Source organism: Zingiber officinale, chromosome 2A (genome assembly GCF_018446385.1).
Source record: "Zingiber officinale cultivar Zhangliang chromosome 2A, Zo_v1.1, whole genome shotgun sequence".
Lineage (NCBI taxonomy): Eukaryota > Viridiplantae > Streptophyta > Magnoliopsida > Zingiberales > Zingiberaceae > Zingiber > Zingiber officinale.
This window is the reverse complement of record NC_055988.1, coordinates 82,361,817-82,376,364: the sequence shown is the minus strand read 5'-3', so window position 1 is coordinate 82,376,364 and position 14,548 is coordinate 82,361,817.

The window sequence follows — 14,548 nt, the reverse complement described above, 5'->3', positions numbered from 1 at the left end:
AAAGCATAATTGGTAAATTAGCATGTCCATATTGTAGGATAGAGTTCGATGCATTTTCATTACCTTGCAATAGGAAGGTATCTTGATTTGATAATCATCGTAATTTTTTCCAATTGAACATCCTTTCAGGCGAAATAAGAAAATTTCTATTAAGAATGTTGTAGTAAAAAAACTCTCGCGAACAATTAAGTAAGGTGAAGAAATCATTGGCCAAATAGATAGTTATGGATTTCGACAAGTATCTTAGTCTAATTTTGATGAGATAAATAAATACATTATTAAGCAATGCAAGCGTAGTTGGGAAAAAAGAAGTATTTTCTGTGAGCTACCATATTAAAAGTATATACTAATTCGACATAATTTAGATGTAATGCATGTTGAGAAAAAAAATCTTCGATAATATCTTCAACACTGTGATAAATGTATTTGGAAGAACTAAAAATATTGTAAAATCATGAGAGGAATTAAAAGAACTAGTTAGCAAATCAGAGTTGCATTAGGATGAAACAACTAATAATTTCTAAAGGCTTGTTATACATTGGACAAAGACGGTATACGAGCTTTATGTAGTTGTATGAAAGAAATCAAATTTCCAGATGAGTATGCCTCGAATATGGCTCGATGTGTGGATATGAATAAGTTAAAAATGTTTGAAATGAAAAGTCATAACTGTTATGTATTCATGCAATAATTTATTCCAATAGATTTCCATGACTTACTTCGTCAAAATGTTTGACAAGCACTCATAGAATTGAGTATATTTTTTAGAGATTTGACAGTGAGATGTGTTATGATAACTGGTATACTTCAGTTAGAAACATACATTCCTCTTATACTGTGTAAGTTTGATCACATTTTCTCACTCGGTTTGTTTGATTCAATGAAATATCTACTAGTTCACCTACCATAACGAGGCACTACTAGCTGGTCCTATGTAGTACAAATGGATGTATCTATTTGAATGATTTTTAAGAAAATTAAAGAATAATGTTTGTAACAAAGCAAAAGTTGAGAGAGTAATATATAATGTCTATTTAGTTGAAGAAGCATCATCTTTTTGCTCATATTATTTTACTGATAATGTGAAAACTAGACATCACAAGTGTCCTCGAAATTTTGATGATACCGAGCCCATAGACCTAGAGATGCCTTTGATTTTCATGTTTCCTGGTAAGTCAATGGATGCATCTATTTCTAGATGATTTACTCAACAAGAATACTATACTATAAGAACATAGATACTCCTAAACTGTGATGAGGTCAAATCTTACATAAGGTGAGTTGACTTCTCTAATCAAATATTTATCCCATTATGTTTGTTTACTATCCCAATTGTCTTAAAACTGTCTTCCATGACAGCTTATACGAACAACAACTATAATTATAAAATCCATCAATGGGTGCAAGTGAGATAGCTAAAAAGTTAAACATGAAATTTGTATTATGATTTAAAATCTATATAAGTTAGAGAATAATTTAAATTTCCTATATTTGTATCAAATTCACACCTAATTTATATCATAACTATTTTATAGGTGAGCAATCATAGAATATTAAATGCGTAAGATTCCAAGATAATCAATTTTGTATCTGGACCTCTCCATAAGATAATAGTGTACTTTAGTTGCTATATTAATGAATTCAAATTCCACATGTCACAACGAGATTCACATAGACTAACCTTCAATTCCTTCAATTCTGGTGTTTGTGTAAAAGGATCTATCAATAATAATAATTCTGATTTTGATTATTACGGGACACCTGAAAAAATCATAGAGGTTGAATATCCTACCTTATCCATAAAAAAGTGTGTTTATTTAAATATTATTGGTATAATTCAACTCCAAGAACATGTATCATAATACATTCAAACTACAATTTAGTTGAGGTTAATGCAAATAAAAGCTTCAACAAGTATGAATCTTTCATTTTTGCGGTACAAGAGGGTCAAGTTTTCTATCTTGAATATCCAACAAAGAGAAGAACATCTAGTAAATAGCTAGCAGTTTGTCAAACAAAGCCTCACTCGACCATAGAAATATCGAACTCCATCACAACCCAAAACCATGATGCATTTCAAACTGAAGAAGTGGAGATATATTTAGTTGATTCCTAGATTCAATCAACATATCATTTACTTGTACATGTTAATATACCTTATGAGGAGATAAATGATGGAGAGATTTCCTGCAATGAGGAGCTTGTTGAACTAACAGAGTCTAGTGAGGAAGACCTACAAAGTATTAGTTAATAATTCATATTCTAAAATTCATACTCTATAAGTCATTAAATAAATGTTAAGGTAAATTTCTGTTCAGATATAAATCTTATTAATTATATCATATAAGTTATTATTGTTTTGATTTGATTATTATTATGAATGAGTATGTGTTACAATATAATTGTGCAGATATAGACATGTTAGATCTGGTGCTGCACCAGATGGACAGACTGTGTTGCGGATTGTTGAGGGTTGGTAAGTATTGGTGTTATTAGTAATTTTCATTGCATCTATTTTTTATATAACATATTTCTAATATTTATATTTTTTATGCAATTTTACCCTAGATGGTCATCGGATTACAGCGTACTTAGCATCAAAATTTAAAGAACAATTTAGCCCTGCTAGTATAGAGGCGTGTAGACTGGGAGATGAGACAGTTTTATTATGACAAATTTTTTATAAGTAATTTTAATTATCAAGATTTTTATTTTTTTATACTAATTTGTGAACTTATTATTGCAAAAAAGATATACATGGAAGTTGTTGGTACCCCGAGGTAGTTTTGATGTGGTCAACTAAGTTAAGTTAGGTCCTGTGTTTATTTGATGCCTTGTGTCTAAGTGTGCAGGAACTTAGGAGCACAGGAAATCGAGCCAAAGATGCAACTAGCGAGAAGGAGGACACGGGAGAGAGCCAATGGGATTGGTGCGTCTGAGGGATGAGGCGTTGCGGAAGAGTGTGCTGGCGGATGAGAAGGAGGCGTTGCGGAAGAGTATACTGGCAGACGAGAAGGAGGCACACGACGTTTTCGAGAGACGAGAAGCCGGAGTGGAAGGTTGCTCGAGAAGACCGGAAAAAGGGTTTGGGTGAGGCCTTTTTTGGAAGGCTGAAATCACCCAAGTGAGCGGAGCTGGAGCGGAAGACTCTGACAAAAAGTCAACCTAAAGTTGACTAGTTCGGGTCCCCGGACCGATCTGGTCGTGCCTTGGTGAGGCGCCCCTGTGCGAAGGCGGTATGGGCGTCTGGAACCCTTCCAGGCGCCCGAACCGAAGATTTTATCCAAACTTGTTGCGATGCGATCTGTTGACACACGGATAAAATTTTATCCACACCCAAGTGCCCAGAACACTTCCAGGCGCTCGGAGTAGAGCTATAAATACAGTCCTAATCTCAAAAGTTTAGTGTCACTGGTATACGAATCCATTTACTGTTCTACTACTTTAATTGTGTGCTTCCAATGATTGTAAGAGACTTCTCCACCTACGACGAAAGGAGAATTTGATTAGTGCTTCAAAGTCTTGGATTAACAATCTTCTCGGTTATAACCAAGTAAAATTGATAGTGTCTTTATTTTAATTAGTTTATCAATTCCATTCATACAAGTATCTTTATTATTTCAAAAGTATGAGAAAGGTTGATTTTCCTTTTCAAGGCATTTCACCCCCCTCTTGCCGGCTGCACGGGTGTTGCAAGTTGTATCAGAGTCAGGCTCACTTCAGAAGGACTAACCATCATCCGAAGCAAAAGAAATGGCCGGATCCAACATCTACCCGTCGAAATTTGAGGGAGATTTTGCGACATGGAAAAAGCGCATAGAGGTATTTTTCAAGACCAATTTTGAAATATTATTAATTATAAAATACGGTTTTGCAGCACCCGTGGATCAACATGAGCCAAGAAAGAAGAGTATGTTGGAACCCCAAAGTTGTTTTGGTGTGATCAACAAGTTAAGTTAGGTCATGTTTGTTACTAACCTTGTGTCTAAGTGTGTAGGAGCTTAGGAGCATAGGTAGTTGAGCGGAAGACGCAACTAGCGAGAAGGACGGCAGTCCAAGAGACGAGGTGTTGCGGAAGTGTACACCGGCGGACGAGAAGGAAGCGTGCGGTGATTCTGAGGGATGAAAGCCGGAGCGGAAGATTGCTCGAGGAGCAAGAGATGCAGCTAGCGAGAAGGACGGCACACGGTGCGTCCGAGGGACGAAGACTACGGATGAGTACGCCGGCGGACGAGAAGGAAACATGCGGCGATTCCGAGGGATGAGAAGCCGGAGGGAAGCCCGCTCGAGAAGACCAGAAGTTGGGTTCGGGTGAGCCCTTTTCTGGATGGCAGAGATCACCCAAGCGAACAAATCCGGAATAGAAGACCCAGACTGAGCTGAACCGAATCGGAGCAGAGGTCCCTAGGGCTGTAAATGAACCAAGTGTTCGTGAACAAGCTTGGTGTTCGGCTTGGTAAGAGCTTGTTTATGTTCGTTCAATATACATAGGATTAATTAAACAAACAAGCTTGAACAGCTTGTTAAGCTAAACAAACAAGCTTGAACACATATATATTCAGCTCGTTAACGTTCGTGAACAACGTTCGTGAACAATGTTCACGAACCATATTTATTAATAAAACTCTTTTCAATATCCTAAATAAATAATTAAATAAAATAAAATAAATAAATAAATTTAAATTATCAATCTTAATAACCAATCAAACAATTAAAAGTTTCAAACAATCAAATAAACTTGAGTTGAGAGCTTGATAACATCTAAACGAACCAAGCTCAAGCCAAGCTCAAACCAAGCTCAAGCCAAGCTCGAACCAAGCTCAAGCCAAGCTTGAATTGAGAGCTTGATAACATCTAAACGAACCAAGCTCAAGCCAAGCTTCAAACAAGCTCAAGCTCATAAAAAATAAACCAAGCCAAGCTTGAACACTCATTTCAAAAGCTTGGTTCATTTTAAGCTCGGCTCGGCTCGGCTCGGTTATCTTATCAAACAAGCTTGAACACCCCAAAGCTCGGCTCGGCTCGTTTATAGCCCTAGAGGTCCCGGACGAAAAAGTCAACCGCTGTTGACTTTTGGCTCCGGGGCGCCCGGAGCAGCCCGGGGCGCCCGGACCTGATTTGTTGACCAGATCGCGTCAAACGCGATCTGAACGTTGGGGGATAAAGTTTTATCCCCCCAAGGCGCCCGGAACCCCTTCCAGGCACCTCGACTAAGGCTATAAATATAGCCTTGGTCCAGAAGCTTTTCAATCAGTTCAGAAATTGTAAAAACACTTGTGCAATTTCCACTGTTTAGATTAGCTTCTTTCTTTTTGTGCTTTAACACTGTAAGAGGCTTCTCCGCTTGAAGGAGATTGATAGTGCGCTTCATCCTTTCCTTGGATTAACAACCTCCCCGGTTGTAACCAAGTTAACAACTGTGCCTCTTTCTTTTCTGCTTTTAATTTACTGCTTTGATTATTTTACAAGTGTTAGTTTGAAAAGTCGGGAAGAGTCTTTGTTTTATTTTTTACAGGGCTATTCAACCCCCCTTCTAGCCGGCCGCAATGGTCCTACAAGTGGTATCAGAGCCAAGGCGCTTCAGGAGGACTAATCGCCGAACAAAGCAACGAAATGGCCGGACCAAGCATCCACCCGCCGAAATACGAAGGGGACTTCACTACCTGGAAGAATCTGATGCAGGTATTTTTTACAATAAACTTTGAATTAACTTTAACAATGGAATCTGACTTTGTAGCTCCAGAAGGTAAGGAAAAATGTCAATGGACAAAAAAGGAGCAGGCTGAATTCGTGGCGAACGGCAAAGCAGAATACCATCTGCTAAGCATTCTTCCACCTCAAGAAGTCAACAGGATTGGGAACTACAACTCGACAAAGGAACTTTGGGAGAAGCTCCTCGAGCTGCACGAAGGGACGTCCGAAGCTAAGCTCGCCAGAAGAGATCTGCTTCACAATCAGCTCACCAGCCTGCGACTTGGGGAAGACGAGACAGTCGCGCACCTGCACTCGAGAATAAAAGAAATCATTATCGGACTTTCGAATCTTGGAGAAAAGGTAAGTAACCGAGATTCGCTCAGGTACGTACTGAATTCATTTCCTAGAAATACCAAATGGGCATCATTAATAGATGCTTTTTATATTTCTAAGGATTTAGAAAAAATTTCGTTAGAAGATTTATTTTCAACATTTGAAGTGCATGAGTTAAGATGTGCAAGAATGAAGGAGCCCAAGAACAACGTCACCCTCAAAGCTTCGAGAGACGAACCAAAGTCGGAATCCTCTCTCGACGACGAGGAAATGGTAATGATGGTAAGAAGATTCAAGAAGCTTTGTAAATCCAGATCTACTAACCATCGACAGGGAAAGAAGAAAAGAACGATGCGTTGCTACCACTGCGACGAAAAAGGGCACGTCAAGGACAACTGCCCCTAGCTGAAGATCAAGGACAAGAAGAAGGGTAAGAAGCCTATCCAAAAGCGAAAGACCCTAAAGGCGACATGGGACGATACGTCGTCCGAATCGGAAGTCGAAGCATTCTCCGGACTTGCACTGATGGCAAGTCATCAAGACGACGACTGCGATTCAAGCTCTTCCGAGATAAGCATCGAGAGCATCGATGAAGGGAGAGCTTCATTAGAAAAAAGCAGCAGTTCAGGGGGAGACACGGACAACGAACTCGACAAGGTAAGTCAGGTACGTTCTCTTCCTCCCGATAAACTTTTTAAGTTTGTTAAGTTATTAACTAAAGACTGTCGTAAATTAGAAAAAGAAATAAAAAATTTAAAAATAATTTTAGCTAAATCCTGCCCTTTAGAAGAATTAGATAAATCAAAATTGGAAAACGAAAAATTACAATTAGAAAATCAAAATTTGAAAAATCAAATAGACAACTTGAAAAACTATACATGTTCATCTAAAACCAATTTTAGAATATTTAATAATTTAAATTGGTACTTTAAATATCACCCGAGACAAATTAGGAACATTTTAAGAAAGTATGTCCCTAAAAACTTTTTAGTTAATCCAGTAGGCTAGAACCTTTATTGGGTTCTTAAATCTTGCTTAGTCTAAGTTTTAAAATTAAAATAAGCGCTTTTCAGTGAGAAAATTAAACAATGAATTTCTCTATGAGGCTTTGTCTAAGGAAGTGGTTGTTGCTCCAATAACCAAGAAGGCCTAGTGCCTCGCCACGACCTGGAAGCCAAAATATTGAAATAAATATTTAATTAACTTTCTGTCAAAGCATTAAAATTAGAATTATTTAATGCTTTCAAAGTTTTTCAAATATTTTTTCAAAATATTTTTTTAAAAATACTTTTACATGAAATTGACTTAGAAATTTAAGTACTTAGAAAAATTTTCAAAGATTTTTTTTTTAAAATATTTTTTTAACTTAGAATTTTTTTTTGTATTTTTTTCTCTTAGAAAATTTTCTTTAATACTTAGAAAAATTCTCAGAAGATTTTTTTAGTTAAAGGTTGTTATGAAATTGAAAATTTCTACTTCAAATTTTTTTAGAAATTTTTGTAATGTTTTTGCAAAAAAAATGTCTAAGTTAGAATTTTTTTTTTTATAATTTCACTTAGAAAATATTACTTAAATTTTTTTTATCAGAGACTCTTTATGTGAAAATTATTGCAAATTTTTAATGATCTCAAAATTTTCTAAGTCTTTAATCCTTAGATTTTTTCTGGAAACCTCATCTTGTTTGTGACCAAAGGGGGATAAGGATTAGTATAAGTCTAGGGGGAGGTAGACCAAAATATTAACTTGTTTTATTTTTGCTCTTAAATTATAAATTTAGTTAAGTTTATTTTATGTCTATTTTTACCCTAGCTTAACTTGGGTTGCTCACACCAAAAAGGGGAAGATTATTGGAACCCCAATGTTGTTTTGGTGTGATCAACAAGTTAAGTTAGGTCCTGTTTATTACTAACCTTGTGTCTAAATGTGCATGAGCTTAGGAGCACAGGTAGTCGAGCGGAAGACGCAGCTAGCAAGAAGGACGGCAGTCCGAGGGATGAGGTGCTGCGGAAGAGTACACCGGCGGATGAGAAGGAAGCGTGCGGTGATTCCGAGGGACGAAAGCTGGAGCGGAAAATTGCTAGGGGAGCAAGAGACGCAGCTAGCGAGAAGGACGACACTCGGTGCGTCCGAGGGACGAAGACTGCGGATGAGTATGCCGGTGGACGAGAAGGAAACACGCGGCGATTCCAAGGGACGAGAAGCCGGAGGGAAGCCCGCTCGAGAAGACGGAAGTTGGGTTCAGGTGAGCCTTTTTCCGGATGGCAGAGATCACCCAAGCGAACGGATCCGGAATAGAAGACCCAGACCGAACCGAACCGAACCGGAGCAGAGGACCCGAACGAAAAAGTCAATTGCTATTGACTTTTGGGTCCGAGGCGCCCGGAGCAGTCCGGGGCGCCCGGAGCAGTCCTGGGCACCCGGAACCCTTCTGGGTGCCCGGACCTGATTTGTTGACCAGATCGCGTCAAACACGATCTGAACGTTGGGGGATAAAGTTTTTTCCCCCGAGGGTGCCCGGAACCCCTTCCAGGCGTCCCGACCAAGGCTATAAATATAGCCTTGGTCCAGAAGCTTTTCAATCATTTCAGAAATTGTAAAAACACTTATGCGCTTTCCACTGTTTAGATTAGCTTCTTTCTTTTTGTGCTTCAACACTGTAAGAGGTTTCTCTGCCTGAAGAAGATTGACAGTGTGCTTCATCCTTTCCTTGGATTAACAACCTCCCCGGTTGTAACCAAGTAAACAACTGTGCCTCTCTCTTTTCTGCTTTTAATTTACTGCTTTGATTATTTTACAAGTGTTAGTTTGAAAAGTCGGGAAGGGTCTTTGTTTATTTTTTACAGGGCTATTCAACCCCCCTTCTAGCCGGCCGCAACGATCCTACAGAGTACACGTGGATGAAAAAGGAGCAGGTCGACTTCATGGCAAATAAAAAAAGTAGAGTTTCATCTGCTTAGTGTTCTTCTGCCCCTGGAGGTCGGCCTGATCGGAAGCTATGATTCCGTCAAAGATCTCTGGGAGAAATTCTTGGAGCTTCAAAAAGGTACTTTGGAAGCCAAATTAGCAAAGCGGGACATCCTCCAAAACCAACTGACGAACCTCCAGATGAACAAGGGAGAGAAGGTAGCCCAATTCCATGCAAGGATTAAAGATCTGATCACCCAACTCAACAACTTTAGAGAAAAGGTAACAAATTATGACTCTTTAAGGTACACACTTAACTCTTTTCTGAGAACTCAAGAGTGGTTAGCCTTAGTAGATGCTTACTACATCTCTACGGACCTCAAAGTATGTACTCTACAAAACTTATTTTCAACTTGTGAACTTCACAAGTCTCGTTGTATAGATTCTTAAGAAGTAGAAAAATCAAACAATATTGTTCTAAAAGCCAAGAAAGACGAATCAGATGCCGACACTTTCTTTGACGATGATGAAACAACATATATGGTAAGAAAATTTAAGAAAATTTATAGAACTAATAAGTTTAATCAAGTAAAGGCAAAGAAAAGAAGAGCAAGGAAGATAAGATACTATAACTGTAATGAAGAATGACATATCAAGGAGGACTACCCAAAGATGAAGAAGGAGGAGGACAATAAGAAGGATCACATACAACAACAAAGCACAAGAACTTGAAAGCGACGTGGGACGAGTCGTCATCAGAATTTGAATTGGAGGATTACGTTGGACTTGCACTGATGGCAAGTCACCAGGAGAAGAGCATAGACGAAGGGGGAGGCTCCCCAGAAGAAAGCTGTAACGAGGAGGAAGAAACAAGTTTCAGAGTATACTTGGTAAGTGAGGTATGTTTACTATCTCCTGACCAGTTATATTCAGGTATTAAATCTATGACTAGATCGTTATGTAAGCTAAAATTTAAAAATAATAATTTGAAAAAGAAATTTTTTGAATTAAAAACAATCTTAGCAAATACATGCCCCTTAAAAATATATGATAAATTAAAAGATGAAAAAAAAAATTGAAGGACTAAATTGAAAAATAAAGAAACTTTGCATATGATAATCAAAATACTTACTCTTAATATTTATTACAGAAAATTTTCCCTCTATTACCAAAATGAAAAATCTCTTACTATTAAATTTTTCAAAATTTTTGTTCAATTAAAAATTACTTTATGAATTTTTTATTAAAAATCATAATTTAAAATTTAAAATATTTTGGATATGTATTTTAATAAACCTATTTTTTTAGAAAGTTACCGTTATATTTTGATTAACAAGAAAAGTTAGCATGATTTCTAGATTAATAAAACTATTTTTAAATATTTATTTTTGAAAACAATTATGTTTTTGTTAAACATTTTTCGTATAATCCTTCTGTTCGATTTTTATTTTTTTTTATAGTGATAGATCCCTTGAAATTCTTTTTGAAAAAATATATATTTTTTAAATTTTTGATAAACAATAAATTTTCTATGGATTAATTATCAAAAAACTTATTTTTAAGGCTAAAAAATCTTGAAAACTTATTTTTTAAAAATTGAATTTTTCATTTGTTGTGCATTCTGTTCTAAATATTAAAAATATTTTAAAAATTTATTTGTATAAAAATCTAATTTTAAAAATTTAACCTACAAAAAAAATTATGGTTCTACATAAAATAATTTATCTATGCTAAAATACTTAAAATTTTTCGTGATAATTTTTCTACATATTTAATTACTTCTATTGCACTAAATTTTTTTCTATATGTTAAATAATTTATTTCGCAAATATGATTCTTAAATCTTGAAAAAATCAAACTTTTTTTTAAAAGAAATTATTTTGTAAAAGTTTTTTTCCACCTTGACTTCTATTTCCTTAATCCTTAGAAAAATTTAATTTTTTTTTAACTTTATTTTTTCCCAACTTTATTTTTGCTGTGATTAAAGTAGGAGAACTGAGAGATGAGAGGTTAAGTCTAGGGAGAGGTTAATTTTGTAAATTAAAAAATTCTAGTTTTAACTATTTTTTTATCTTTATGTTTTTCCCTAACTCTAACTTGAGTTGATGCACATTAAAAATGAGGAGATTGTTGATACCTCGAGATACGTAGTTTTGATATGGTCAATCGAGTTAAGTTAGGTCCTGTGTATGTTTGATGTCTTGTATCTAAGTGTGCAGAAACTTAGGAGCACAATAAGTCGAGTGAAAGCTGTAGCTAGCAAGAAGGACGACATGAGAGAGAGTCGATGAGCTCAGTGCGTCTGAGGGACGAGACGCTGCATAAGAGTACGCTGGCAGATGAGAAGGAGGCGCACGGTGTTTCAGAGGGACGAGAAGCCGGAGCGGAGGGTTGCTCGAGAAGACTGGAAAAAGGATTCGGGTGAGCCCTATTCCGGATGGCCGAAATCACCAAAGCGAGCGGAGCCGGAGAGGAAGACTCGAACAAAAAGTTAACCTGAAGTTGACTGTGGTCCGAGCGCTCGGAGCTACTCCGGGAACTCAGACTGGTCTAGTCTACCTGGGGCGCCTTGGCGAGGCGCCCCTCTACGAATCCAGTCCGAGCGCCTGGAACCCTTCCAATCGCTCGGATCAAAAATTTTATCCAGACTTGTTGCGATGTGATTCGTTGCAACACGGATAAAATTTTATCCATAACCAGGCACATGGAACCCTTCCAAATGCCCAGTGCAAGACTATAAATACAGCCTTGATCTCAGTAGTTCAGTATCACTAGTATACGAATCCATTTACTATTCTACTACGTTGATTGTGTGCTTCCAACTCTTGTAAGAGGTTTCTCCGCCTATGATGAAAGGAGAATTTGATTAGTGCTCCAAAGTTTTGAATTAACAACTTTCCCGGTTATAACCAAGTAAAATCGGTAGTCTCTTTATTTTAATTAGTTTATCAATTTCATTCATACAAGTGTTTTTATTATTTCAAAAGTACAAGAAAGGTTGATTTTCTTTTTTAAGTCAATTCAACCCCCTCTTACCAGCCGCACGGGTCCTGGCATAAGGTAGGACACGAGGTGACGTTTTATGCAATTTGGAATGCAATTTGTGCTAAATTACATAAAGATATGTTATACAAAATAAGATAAAAGTAAATAAAGTCATCCTATATACTAGATGATATTTGGAATGTATGGTGAGCCATTTGGGCAGTAGACATATGACAGGAAAATTCAACAACACATAAACACTGAATTGACTGACCCTAGTTTCTGATCCATAAAGCATACAGTTGGATCCCAATCGATCGTCGAGCATGCTTTAGACTTGGTGAGTTTACAATTAATAAATTTATATAAGAATTATGTGATTATCAATGAATTCTAATTTTTTAATTTAATTATATTCTTTAATATTCAGGAAAATGAACTACAGTGACTGTCTACTTATTGGGAGGTATTTACCAAGACACACAAGTTAAAGAATGATACATTTGTTGATCGTCGATCATCGACACATAAGATTATAAACTTGAATATTTTTAACTATTAACAATGATTAACTTTTTTTAATAAATATCTTATATGAATTTATTTTTATATAAATAGGAAGAAATTGCTGCTAGGGTTGTACAGGTGTCTCAGCCTTCTATAGAAGGAAGTGAGGTGCAAACTCTATCCACCAACCAGATAAATGATATTTATTATGTGTGGACAATGGAAGGAAAAAGACCTACATCATCTACGGTCTTGGGTCATAGGCGAGAGTCGTATATGATTGGGTGATGTCTCCTAGGGCTAGGGGTCGTCCCAACGAATCATCTAGAAGATCCGGATCATCTACTAGAGTAGATGCCTTAAAATAAGAAAACCAAGATTTGTAGAATTGACTCTCGACAATGGAGAGAGAATTTCAAAAGGAGTGACAATCTTGAATAAGATATGAAGAAATTGGATGGGAAATACAGGAATTCATGGCTTGGATGAGTCAAACACCGCATCATTTTGACTCTCAAGAGAATTAGGACCCTCAAGACCATACTAATTAGTAGCTGACTCGGAGATGTGTTGACCTTTTGCTTTTCTTTTTTTTTGTTTGTTACTTATGAAAAATACAAAATAGATATATTAATTTTCATATTAGATGCATATCTAATTGTATTATATCTTTCTAGAAACATTGTAGATTTATTCTATATAGCACCATCAATAGATATTTAAACTAATATTCAAGTATTTAAAATAATTTTCTATCTAAACTGTTCATATTATTAAATTCAATTTATTAGTCATAATTCTAATGATGTATTACTAGTTTGTTCTTTATTTTCTTAATAACTTATCGTATTGTACTTTATGCAAGATTGAATATTATGTTGGAATCGGAGTGCAGCAGAAGACATATGCTAAATCATGGATCTCTTTGTGGTACATATAGTTTTATACAAAACAACATAAAAATGAATATACCTCGAGTCCTCGATAGACGTGAATGATATAGCAGACAGATAAGAGCCCTAACGTGTGACTCCTCTAGCTGTATCCACGCGCACTAGATCATGAACTTGACATGATCTGTCAGGTGCTAGTCTCTTGGATCAATAAAACCTTGGAAGCAATACCGATCTCTTCTGATAGAAGAAAGCGAAGAAGTTGACGAGGGAGAAGTCGGAAAGAAAAATTCATCATTGAGTTTTTCCAAGGATGATTATTTATAGCCTCTAAGGAATATGAAGAGGTATGACTTTTCATATGCTCTATTAATCATCATTATGATGACTCTTTAAATTTTTCATTAATCACAATTATGATGACTTTTCAAATTCTCCATTAATCACCATTATGATGACTCTTCAAATTCTCCATTAATTATTATGATTATGACTATTCGAATTTTCTTTTCTTCGGATCAAATAAATCCATATTTGATCTTAATCTAGACTAGATTTCGATATTTCAAAATTAATTAATAATCTAATTAATTCTTATTATGAAATTATAAATAATGTTCATGTCTACGTGCTATGCGTGCGACACTCTAGGTTTTATACACGAAGACAGTGTAAATCCATACATAGACTAAGATAGCTATCTAGCAACTATTTTTATCCACCCAATGTGATAAAATTAATATCAGTCACAAATTATAAACCACCATGAATCGATTACTATGTAATTCAATCTCTTCATTTAAGCCTACATCCCAATTAATTTAGTACATTATGCATCATTACCAAATTAATTGTTTTACTTAATTTCCAAGATCCAATAGACTCCTCTTGAGTAATAAATCATTCTTCCCATGACCATGAATTCCGAGTCACTAATATCTCTATCCAGCAGCCAGTATGTCAACTGCTAATCCAAGAGAGCGATGAATCCTCTATTGACTCAACACTATGATCTCTACACTTTACTATACACCCAACTACCGTATTAATCATAATTAGATTAAAAACTACTTTTAATAGCGTCAAAGCACATAACTCCACACATAGAATAAATGAAGGTCTCAAGTCAAAAGATCACTTGCACTCGTTCATAAGAGGAATGACTAATAATGCTTAACATATGATCTCCTCTTAAGTGGGTTATGTCCAGTGTACTTCTAAGCTCAAGACAC